The sequence below is a fragment of the Phascolarctos cinereus genome, unplaced genomic scaffold, assembly GCF_003287225.1.
Source record: "Phascolarctos cinereus isolate Bilbo 61053 unplaced genomic scaffold, phaCin_HiC Scaffold_726;HRSCAF=1367, whole genome shotgun sequence".
Taxonomy (NCBI): domain Eukaryota; kingdom Metazoa; phylum Chordata; class Mammalia; order Diprotodontia; family Phascolarctidae; genus Phascolarctos; species Phascolarctos cinereus.
Window position 1 is genome coordinate 87,068,459 of NW_027556098.1, and position 12,718 is coordinate 87,081,176.

Sequence of the window (12,718 nt, forward strand, 5' to 3'; positions counted from 1 at the left end):
TTATTATGCATATTTATGGTTCTACTCATGATGTTTCATTGCATCTTGGAAGTGACCGTCTGTTCTCAAAGACTACTTTCAGGGGAACAAAAGTCTTGCTAGATTCCCCCAAATTGTTGTCTAAGGACCAACCTAGTTAAGCAGAGTGAGGCCAGAAAATAAGCTAGCAGGTGGCAAGTTTTTTAGACTAGAACAACCTTGGTGAATAAATATTTCCTGCAATTGGTCTTTTAAACTACACTGTTCTAAATATCAAAGGTGTTCTCTGGAATTTTGGTTTATGCTAAATATTTAGTGGCCCTTCAAGTCTGTTAGGCTTTTGGGGTCTGGAGTTGAAAGGGACATGTCTTATTTGTGGAGTGTTATTAATTAGACACCATGTCTATTTCATGGTTCCAGACTGTGCTTCTAATAACCCAAAATGTGCCGTGGGTCAGAGGGAACCTTAAGTCAAGTGTGTGATTTAAATCAATTTAGATTTATCACTACTGCTTAAAAAAAAAACCCTGAAAATGTGCATTTTGATTTAGAAGGACCAAAAGATTGTTAGATGTTATTTTTCCCCCTCCCCTCCCACCAGTGTTCAGAGATTTAAATGTGGGATAACAAGTTGTTATTTTATTTTTAAAGTACCTAGATGCGTGAAGCTGACAAGTAGAATAATATGCCTCTAAGATAAAAGCATGTGAATAAAGGTACCATTTGCTTAAATTAATTTTAAAAGTAAGATTCCATCTATCTCTCTATCTGTACATACATGCATATATTTGACAATTTCAGACAAAAGTAGTTAACATCATTTAGTCACAGTATTTATAAACGTGTCCAATTACTGACCCCGTAGGACTAAAGAACATTTACTCAAACCTTTCCAGTAAAAACAGGCCTTGGAAGCTGGTTTTATAGACATAAATGTGAGGTGGTTAGATCCAACTGTGTCTTGTTACAGCCTTCCTTTAGCGTTTCTATTATAGCTCAGAACTTATATAACGTATTGTGGTTTATCGCTGTAATTATATGCAATACCAATTTCTTACTTTCCCTAAAAAAATTATATCTGTCATTTTGAAAGCTCTTTGTTGTTAACCATAGTTACTCGTTTTACAAATTACATACTTCTGAGTATCTTTCCTTTTACATATTTAAAGACCCCCAGAGGTATGTGCACACATTTATTTCCTTCTGGAAGTAATAAAGTTACAAGTGTCAAACAATTACACTGTATGTCATTCACATGAAACAGATGGCATATTTCTAAGTGTTTTTATGTCATTTTCATCTTTCTGTGGAAATTGTCACAGTAGTGTTTTGAATGGTTTTTAGAGAGGCTAGGTCAGAATAGGGATGCTAAGGTAATTATTATGTAAAAGAACTTTTGAGCCCTTTATGGAAAGGTTCCCAAATTAACATTATTATAGTCCTTTCAGAAGAAGAGAGCAGCAGAAAGTAATAATAACTGACACATGCAGTTGTGCTTTAAGGTTCATATACTGCCTTCTAAACACCACTATCTTATCCAAGTCTTTGAAGAGCCCCATGAAATAAATAGTGTTAGAACTGAAGTGACCTCTCCATGGTCATGAAATTGGTGTCAGCGGCAAGATTTGAATCCTGGGCTTCCCCGATTGCAAGAACTAGTAATCTTTCAGTCTTACCATACAGCATAAACTTAGGGAGAGGATTTGAAACTCCCAAAACAACTCCTTCCCTTCTCTGATTTTTCCTAACCTTACAACTGGACAATCCTCTGTCACCATTGAGGGGCTTGGGGCAAATAGTAACTTAGCTACAAGATAGTGAGAGTCAGTCTCAATATGTCACAGCCTTGTGTGAGATCCTTCAGATGCTGACCTGAAAGTAGTAGAAGAACAAATGAAAAGACTTTATCCACCTATTAGAACTGTACTAGTTTTGTATTTAAAATACAACTTAACAAATCTGCCTTCTAACTAGAAAGCAGCTCTCAAATTTTTAGGGTCTAGACTTGTTTTTGAAAGAAAGAAAAACAAAAAAAAGGGAGGGTAATTAGAGGCAACTAGGTGGCACAGTATGTAGAGTGCTGGACCTGGAATTCATATCCTACCTCAGATAACTTTGTGATCCTGGACAAGTCACTTAATCTCTGTCTGCATATTTCCTCATCTGTAAAATTGGGATATAATAATAGCACCTACCTTATAGGGCTGTTGTGAGGATTTAATGAGATAATATTTGTAAAGAACTTTGCAAAAGGAAAAGAAAATTACATGATGACTTTTATATTTAAAAGGAATAGCAAATTGTACATAATAGATTTGCATTTTCATGTGCAATCTTTTTTAATTATGCTTTTATGAAAATGCTTGTTTTTACCCCATGAATTAAAAATAAAATAAATACAAATTTAGAGGAAAAAACCCTTAAAGTGCTATATAAATCCCAGCTATTATTGCTGTTATTATCCAGTTGTTACTATAAACTTTCAGACTCTTTCTTGTAGCTTGAAATGGTCTACTTGAAGACAATTCACACCCACCCAGCTCAAATGCCCTCTCCTCCATATGTAGTCTTACCTGGTCCCTGAAGCTAGAAGTAATCTCTTATTTTTCTAACTCTACCTAGCATTTTGTACCTCTTACTGCTTTTCACAGTCTGCCTTTTATCTTAGCTATTTGTATATATTCTTTGTATACCCCATAGTGCTTAGCTCAGTGAACTGCCTGTAGTGAATATTTAATGAGTATCTATTTAACGAATGAATTCATGCATATGTGGGTCTAAGCCCTGTGGGCCAGTGTTTCTTCATCCTTGTCCCCTTCCCTGGCAAGAACCCAAGTCTGTAATAGTTTAGTTGACTTAGAACTGTCCTGCTTCCTCTGTGTGTCATATCCCGCTCCCAGGTGCTTTCTGTTGCCCTCAGTGAATGGCACATTCCAGTGCTTTGGACTTCTTTTCATTTTATGCGAGTGAAAAAGCCAACTTGCGCGAAAGATTGTGCTGATCATGCTTGATGCCATGATGGCCTGACACTAGGGGTTTGTTTATTCAGTCTTGACTTCTAAAGTATTTAATGTGTAGTGCATAAATATAGTGTTAATTTGATGAATTATTAATGGGGAAAAAAATTCAATCTTCCTCTGTTTTTGCTATCTTTCGCTCTCATAGGTCCCTAATGAGAAGAGACATGTTGCTTCATTCTGATGAATTCCACAAGCTGTTGATCACTGTTTTAGTCATTGGTTAAATGTTTCTTTCAGCAGTAAAGCCAGTCTTTCACTGTCTGACATAGAAAGGCCATGTCTGTAAAAGATTCTTTGCCAAATAGGGCAAATCCAACTTTTTCCCTCTTGTTTCCTTTTCTCCAGACCCTAAAAAATCCTGTAATGATGAGAATGTGTCTCCACATGGTCTCATGTGTCTGTTTCAAACCACTGTTTAAAACATGGGCAAGGACCCATTCAGTTGCCTGGTTTTAAGATTGGGAATGTTTCCAGGGATGTAGTAGGATGTGGAATTGGGCAATTATTTCTTTCATTCAACAGATATTTATTGAGTGCCTACTATGTGCTAACTGTTTTTCATTTTGCCTGTCTTTTGAAAACCTCTCTATAAATATAAAGTATTATTACATTAAGTTTAATGGGACCTTGACTCATTATAGGAGGTGGCTAGGTGGTACAGCAGATAGAGCCTGGAGTCAGGAAAACCTGAGTTCAAATGTGGCCACCAACACTTATTAGCTGTGTGACCCTGGGCAAGTCACTTAACCGTGTTTGCTTCAGTTTCCTCATCTGTAAAATGAGCTGGAAAAGGAATTGGCAAATTGCTTCATGAACCCGAATGGGGTCATGAAGAATTGGACACAATTGGAAAACAACTTTACAGCAACAAAATTCATTATAGTAGCATGGGTTCTATTAAATGAATCTATAATCTGCTGTTGGGATAGAAACTTCCTGGGGATAAGCAAGTATCTTCAAAAGCCTAATGAATCTGTAGATATTTAAGATATCTATCTGGTTTACTGTGATACTCCCATAGTCATGGCTAGGATTTTATTTCTCAGCATCTATTATTTGCTTTAATTTTTCTGCCAGAGTTGCCTACTTAGATTAGTTGATTCTTTTCCTTCAGAGATTTACCAGGTTTCTGCTGAGCAGGACAGGGGGATCATTAAGTTCCCTTGAATTGTTAGTTTTATCAACTAGCAGAAGTCCTGGTCTTATAGCAGGGATTAGTTGGTCTGTGGCTATGGATCTGTTGCAGTGTATCTTGTAGTAGTTTATTTTATAAGGTGTATTACTAACAGTAACATTCTGAATGGACAGAAGCTGAGTCGATGGTGAATAATTCCCAGGTTTCAAGCCCTTTTGTTGAACGTTGCTTCACACTTTTCATTGGGCTCCTGAGGTGGTGTTGTTCAGTGGAAAGTGTGCTGGATTGGAAGTCAGGCACTTGGGTTCACACCCTGGCTTTGTTACTTTCTTCCTCTGTGACTTCAGGGAAGTCACTTAACCTCTAAATTTTCTCTTGTCCAAAATAAGGAGATTTAGACTAGATGACCTCCCCAATCCCTTCCTGCCCTGAATGTAAGATCCCAAGATGGGCAGTTAATAGCTATTCATAGGATGTCTGTCTCCTTATTGTACCCATCCTTTCTTCAATAGAACTGTGCAGTATTTAGTGTCATTTTTAGGCATGCTTATAAAAATAACTGTGAAGAGTCTTTTTCATTTTATGTATTTCTGTTTCCTTTATTTTTTCCCTCAACAGTCAAAGGTTTTTTGTTTTTTTTTTTTTAAATCGTAGCAGCAATAGCATACCATAGCCATAATGTCATGAGTCAGATTCATTTGGCTTGGTCAGCAGGATCTCTTAGAACAGTAACACTTTTTTTTTTTGGCGTCTGCCAATAGAGTGTGTGTCTGTCTGTGTCTGTTTAATGTCTTCATTATTTAAGATCATGCCATCATTGAGATCATTGAGAAATACTATAAATGGGGTGACTACAAATCTAGTGAACTGAGTTCCTTAACTGTTTCCCTCCCATGTGAACATGGCATTTGGGCATGCAGTGATGGAAGAGGCAGATGAAGGAGGAAGAGTTTGGTAGTGAGGGGTGCACACAGGGAGAGTTAGACTGTATGACTTTTCTTCCTTCCTTCATCACCCACTTGCATTATGATTTAGGAACTTAACTTTATTTCTCTGCCCCCTAAATGGGGTAAATCATTTGTGATTTTTGTGTATTTTGTATTGCATGAAACCCTAATAGAAATATAAACTCTGAAGGCAGTATCTTTTTTCCTCCACGTTCCTCGCAGAGTGCTTGGCAAATTTTCAGTCATTTTTCAGTCATGTCCAACTCTTCTTGATCCCATCAGGGATTTCCTTAGCAAAGATACTGAAGTGGTTTGCCATTTCCTTCTCCAGCTCGTTTCACAGATGAGGAAACTGAAAAAAAACAGGTTTAAGTGACTTGCCCAGGGTCACCCAAGTGTCTGAGGTCAGATTTGAACTCATGGAGATGAGTCTTCCTGACTTCAGGCCTGGCGGCTTTATCTACTGTGCTACCTTGCTTCCCACACTAGAGTAATAGAATAATAATTAACATTTATGCAAGGGCAGCTAGCTGGTGCAGTGGATAGAGTTCCAGGCCTAGAGTCAGAAAGGTTCATCTTCGTGAGTTCAAATCTGGCCTCAGACACTTACTAGCTGGGTGACCCTGGGCAGGTGACATAACCCTGTTGCCTCAGTTTCCTCATCTGTAAAATGAGCTGGAGAAGGAAATGGCAAACCACTCCAGTATCTTTGCCAAGAAAACCCCAAATGGGGTCACGAAAAATTAGACATGACTGAAACAGCTGAATGACAACATCATGGCGCATCTACTATGTGCCTGAAAGTGTGCTAAGTATTTTGTAATTATTATCTGATTTGATCCTCACAACAACCATGGGAGGTAGGTGCTATTGTCTGCATTTTACAGATGAGGAAACTCATTTTACAGATAAAGTCAAGTGATTTTGCACAGGGTAACCAAGCTAGTAAATGTCTGAGGCTGGATTTGAACTCACGTCTTCCTGACGCTAGGCCCAATGCTCTATCCATCTGAGCCACCTCAAAATTTATGTGTGTATATATTTGTACATACATAAATATGCACGTTTATATCACACATATATTTAGAAATATACACATATATAAAAGATTACGACCACCACCATCCTTCACATAGAATTTTAGACTTGGAAGGGACTTCGGAGCCCATGTGGTCTAACTGGGTTATTTGACAGATGGGGAAACTGAGGTCCAGAGACCCGGTTGAGTTTCCATGAGATCACATAGCCAGTCCATTGGTCTTCCCACTCTATCATACTGCCACTGGTAAAAGTTAGTTGGGAATTTGAATAGACATATCTTTCCCCTTAAGTACTCTTCCTCCTAGTCAGAATCAATTAGTCAGAAAGCATTTATTAATTATCTACTTTGTTTTAGGTACTAGGGATCCAAAGACAAAAACTAAATCCTACCTGCCTTCAAGGGGGTTATAAACAAATAAATAAACACAAAATATATTAAAAATACTTCGGGAGGAAGTTGGCAGAGCCTTCAGGAGGAGGTTCCTGAAACTATTTGAATTAGTCAATCAAGCAAACATTAAGCACTTAGGGAGCTAGGGATTCCAAGAGACAAAGGGAAGATGAAAATGTGTTCCAGGAATGAGGGACAGAGAGCCTGTGTGGAAAGACAAGGAGATGGAGAATCTATTTCCTGGAAGGATTTATCCTGGAAACAGCAAGTAAGCTAATTTGGCTGGAATGTAGACTTGGGTAAAGTGTTGTTGTTCAGTCCTTTCAGTTGTGTCTGATTATTCATGACCCTGTTTGGGGTTTTCTTGGCAAAGAGACTGGAGTGTTTTGCCATTTCTGAAGCAAACAGGGTCACACAGCTAGTAAGTCTGTGATCGGAGGTGGGTAAAGGGTAGTAATATACAATAAACCTGAAAAGGTAGGTTGGTGTTAGACTGTGAAGGGCTTGTAATGTGAGACAGAGACGTTTATATTTTGTCCTGGAGGCAGTGGGAGCTCCTGCACCTCTTTGATCCAGGGGAGTGATGTGGTCAGACTCATGATTTAGGCAGATGCATTAGAGAAGCTAGGGACAAATAAATGCTCGTTGACTGAGATCACACTTGAATCAGGGAGACCAGTAAAGAGACTCTTGCAGTAACCCAGGAAAGAGGTGATAAAATCCTGAACTTCAGTGGGGCAGAGGGGCAGAAGGAGATGTAATGGTAAGGTAGAATGCCACAGCATTCTTTGTGATGGATTGGATATGCAAGGGGAAGGGGAGGGATGAATTACAGGACTCTCAACCTGGGAAATTAGGATGAGATGTAGGCTTGGAGGAAAGACGGTGAGTTCTGTTTTGGACATGTTATTAGAGATCCCAATGGTACATTTAAGTGCCAAGGGCTCTAATAGGCAGTTGGTGATGTACTAGAATTCAGGAGAGAGTAGATCTGGAAATATATGTGTGTGCATACATACACATATTTACTTATAAATATAGATCTAACAGGCATGATTTTGGTCAAGTCATACAACTGAGTCTCATTTTCCTCTTCTCTGAAATGAAGGGCTTGGACTGAATTATTCTCTAATGTCCCATTCTGTTATAGGGTTTTATAAGCCTGTGTACCATCTGTCACCATGTTCTGTGGAGTCTGACCTCTTTAGTTTATCCCATCCGTCCCCATTCTCTATTTCCACTGCTGTCGCCTGCTTGGACTATTGAGGAATCTTCCCATCGGCCACCCATCCCTTCCGTGGCTACCTAAGTAATCCTCCTGCTCAGGTCTTCAGGGCCTCTCTAATGCTGTTAAGTCTTCCAGAGTCTGGCACTATCCTACTTTTCCAGCATTTTCTCATATTACACGTCTCCATATACTCCTAAACATACCCTGTGTTCCTCACTTCTTTGCCTTTCCCTAGGCTGTTCCCTATGCCTGAAATATCTATCCCACCTATACTTTCTTGTTTTATTATAATGTATATATGGGCAGGGACTCTGTCTTGTCTCATATCTGTAGAGCACCTAGCAGAGTGTTCTGAACAAAATAGGTAATTAGTGTCTGTAGCTGCATCCCCAGCCATCCTTTTAAAGAGCCCAACTTAAATGGCACCTTCTTGTTAAATCCTGTTATTTTTTTTTGGTTGGTAAGGATCCTCCCCATCAAATAATCACACAGTCTTCATGGTTGACATTTGGGCCTCAAGATTTGTAGAATTCTTTACCTACATTCCTTCATTAGACCCTCATAGAAGTCCTGTGCAGTAGATGCTTACAGGTGTTGCCATTCACATTTTGCAGGGTGGAAACTGAGACTGGGGTGAAGTACCTTGCCTGGATACATAACTAGTAAGTATCTGTGGCAGGATTTGAACCCATGTCTTCCTGACCTAAAGTCCAGTGCTCTGTCTACTACTTCTATCCAGGTTGCTTCTTGAAATCACAGATTTAGCTCTTTAAGGGACTTTAGAAGTTATCTAGTGATAGTCCAAGTCTGTCATAGAATGTTTTTGTTCAGTTGTGTACGACTCTTTGTGACCCGTGTGGACCATAGTGTCCATAGTGTTTTCTTGATAAAGATACTAGAGTGGTTTGCCATTTCCTTCTTCAGTTCATTTTATAGGTGAGGAAACTGAGGCAAACAAGGTTAAGTGACTTCCCAGGGTCACACAACTAGTAAGTGTCTGAGGCCAGATTTGAATTCAGGCCTTCCTGACTCTAGGCCCAGCACTCTATCCACTGCACCACCTAGCTATCCCTTATAGAACTTTGTACCTTACAGTTATTTGCATATGCTGCTTATCACTTTACTAGACTACAAGCTCTGTGAGGACAGAAACCATGACTTATCTCAAACTTTGTATCTCCCCACTGTCTAACACACAGTGTCCTGTCCATATACCAATTTATTAAATATTTGATGAACTGAACTAGATTCTATTGCCGTGGATGCCTAGGCACTAGAGAAGAGGTAGTAGGGAAGGGCTGTGAGCTCCATGTACAGTTTGTGCAAGAAAAATTTCTTGATTTTTGACTCCTGTTGATGATATTGTAAATTTAACTTGGGGGAAAAAATATAGTGGCAGGAACCCAACTGTTGAAGTGTTTTAGGGACTACCTTGGAACACAGCCTGGTACATCATATCACACTACAGTGTATACATATAATTTAACTTAATCTAGAATTCATTGAATTTGATTGAGAGAAAGGTCTATTAGGCATTGTAAAGATTTTCTACAAGATTTAATTCTGCCCAGCACAAGCAGTGCTATGCATTGTTCACTGAGTATATGTATGGTGATAATGGTTATAATTATAATTATATATATATATATATATATTATATAATGTATGTAATATTATATGTATAATGGTTATAATTAGTGATAGTGGTTATAGTGATAAAGCTATTTCCAGAAATGAAAACATCATAATTACTTGGAAGGCATCTCCTATAATCATAAGCCCCTCATTTTGGAGCTGAGGAAAGTGAAAACTGAGAGGGTCTGAAATCATAGAGCTTGTTAGCATCTTCTCTCCCTGAGAATCCCTCTCTTCCTTTAAGACAACAGCTCAAGGACCATCTTCTTTCTACATGAAGCTTTTCCTGATCCTTCCCCTTCCAGCTGTTAGTGCCCTCCTTCCCAAGCAGAGATCCAGCTTGTGCGCCTCTAAATGTCCAATCTGTGATGCCTTTCTTTACCATACACAAATATAAGCAGGTTTCATGACATGTATGCCCCAGTAGACTTATAGTGGGTCCTGTTGGCATTTGCTTTCCACCCCCACTCTGCCTTTGTTTTTAGGGGATAAGGACAGGACCTGTGACTTTATTTTGTGTGACAAATACCAGAATGAGGAAACTCTTGCTCTCTTTCTCCCCTTCTGTACAACTTATTGTCTTAGAAAGCTGCCTAGAGCAGTGGGGTCAAACTCAAATACAGTCGGAGCCCTGTGACCCCACAGTGACTTAAAATACAACAAATTAACATTATCTGTTTTATTTCTATTTATTACATTTTAATCTGGTTCTACAGTTAAGCCTCTTATACTGTCTACCAGGAAGGAGTTTGACATTTCTGGTCTAAAGTACTGAAAAGTTAAATGACACAGAGTTATGGCCACACTGTGTTCAAAATATATTTCAGAGGGACTTGAAACCCGACCTTCCTGGCTTCAAGGCCTCTTCTTTAAGAACTATAAGGGTAGAGTTGCAACTTGTTTTTCAGTCATTTTTCTGTTGTTTCAGGCTCTTCTTGACCCCATTTGGGGTTTTCTTGGCAAAGATACTGGAGTAGTTTGCCATTTCCTTCTCCAACTCATTTTACAGATGGAGAAACTGAGGCAAACAGTGTTATGTGACTTACCCAAGGTCACACAGCTAGTAAGTGTCTGAGGATGGATTTGAGCTTAAGAAGATGATTCTTCCTCCACACCTGTTACTGTATCTACTGCGCCACCTAGCTGCCCAATGCAACTATAAACTCAATTACCCGGAGTGTGCAGAGCACCACTAGGTACTCTAGATATTAGACAAGATACATGTGGCCCTCAGAGTCCTTTGACTGGATTCAGTCGAAGGGTCACACTTGAGGACCTAGAGAAGTTTGCATTCAGTCAAAGGGCTGCACTTGAGGACCCAGAGGGCCACAGGTTTTCCCACCCTTTAGATAGTCCTTGCTCTCAAGGAGCTTACCGTCTGTGAAAGGAAAGACTCCAGTGCCTCATTAGCAAGACTTACATCCAGAGTTTTGCCTACCATTTGACCTGTTAGAAGATTGCTTTCTTGTTAAAGGGAATGTAGGGAGCAGCAGGGAGGGAAGAGGGTTGTCATTAATGCTAGCTTCTCTCAGCCATGACTTTCAGACTTTTAACAGTGTAATCTGATGGAAGTGTTTTATTGATCTGTCCTAAATAAATATTAAACATAGTGATAATGAGAACAATAGCTAGCATTTGTAGACTGCTTTGAGGGTTTATAAAGCTCTTTACAAATATTATCTCATTTTAATCTCACATCAACCCTGGAGGGTAGGGCTATTATGATCCCTATTTTACAGATGAGATATCAAGAGCCAAACAGAGGTTAAATGACTTTCTCAAGGTCACACAGCATATTCTGAGGCCTCGTTTAAATTTAGGCCTTTCAGACTCCATGTCCAGCACTCTTTACATTGCCCACCCAGCTGCCTAAGCATCAATATCAGCAACACATATTCATTGAGCACTTCCTTTGTGCAAGATTTTGTACTAACATTGACCTTTAAAGTGTACAAATGGCTGTACGTCCAATCCTCACAACAGCCAGGTGAAGGTGGGTGCTATTATCATCTCTATTTGATGAATGGGTCCCAAGGATAGGAAGAGTCTGAGGCAACATTTGAACCCAGGTCTTCCTGACACCAAGTACAATACTTTTGTCCACTTGAGAAGTTGTGAGGGATACAATATATTAACAAACACAACTCATGGTTATATAGTACTTTAAGTCTAATAAGATATGTTTCTCACAGCAGCCCTGTGAGGTAGCTCGTGAAAGTATTTTTTTAATCTCAGAGAGTTTATTTGATTTTCCCAAGGCTTACCAGTGGGTAGAGGCATCCCTTGATCCCAGGCCTCTGTACTGTGCCTTCCATCTTATTCTCTCTTCCCAACCTTGTCCTTGATTGGGTTCTTAATTTTAATAAAATATGTCCCCCTTCTCATCTACAAGCTTTAAATAAACAAAATACAACTGGTTTTCTGTAGTTACCACTACTACAAGGAAAGTAGCTTGGCCTTGAGGTGGAAGATAATGGCGGCTTTGCATGAGGTCATGCAAAGTCAGTGGGCATGATGTGAATTATGATCCACCAAAGGAGACCAGGAGGAGAGCCCAGAGAGGGTAGTGTCATGAAAATCCAGGGGGAAGGAGAGTATTGTATCCAAGAGGTGAAAGTGGGGAGGGGGATGGGGCAGTCAACAGTGCCAAATGTTGTATAGAGATTGAAAAAGGGTGAGGACTGAGAAAAGGCCATCAGATTTAGTCCTTTGGAAATCATTGGTAAATTTGAAGAGAGCAGTTTTAGTGAAGTGGTGAGTTTTTAGAAGCCAGCTTGTAAAGAGTTGAGTGACTGGGAGGAGAGGGAGTAGGAATTTGGTAATGGAAGGGAGTAGAGATAGGTGGGATGGATAACTCATGTTCCTGAGTTCAAATCTGACCTCAGATGTTACTAGCTGTGTGACCCTGGGCAAGTCAGTTAGCTCTGTTTGCCTCAGTTCCTCATCTGTAAAATGAGTTGGAGAAGGAAAAGGCAAACCACTTCAGTATCTTTGCCAAGAAAACACCAGATGGAGTCACAGAGTCTGACTGAAAGGACTGAATAACCACAAAAGAGATAGGGAACAATAGTATGAATGAATAGGTTCAAATGTGAATGCTTTAAAGGCTGAGAGGGACTTGGGCTTGGTTATAGGAAGCAGGGAGGGAAGAAATAGAAGAAAAGTTGAAGATTCAAGAGTTGGAATGATGGTAAGGGCAGTCTGCTGAAGAATATAGGAGATGTGGTCCAAAACATATGTAGAGTTGGCTCTTCATGGGAGACTGAGTGGGGGATGATGTCAGAGGGTTTGGGGATGCAGAGAAGGGAGCCTCGATTTCTCCGGAAAGGTGACATCCTCTGC

General features: G+C 39.6%; 2 protein-coding genes across 4 annotated transcripts in view; one reads left to right on the forward strand and one right to left on the reverse strand.

Annotated features, from left to right (window-relative positions):
• Positions 1–12,718, forward strand: part of CMSS1 (cms1 ribosomal small subunit homolog) — a 414,201-nt gene that overhangs the window by 36,328 nt on the left and 365,155 nt on the right. The window lies entirely within an intron of this gene.
• The window catches only part of FILIP1L (filamin A interacting protein 1 like), a 342,434-nt gene that overhangs the window by 28,397 nt on the left and 301,319 nt on the right, over positions 1–12,718 (reverse strand). The gene's annotated exons all lie outside the window — the stretch shown is intronic.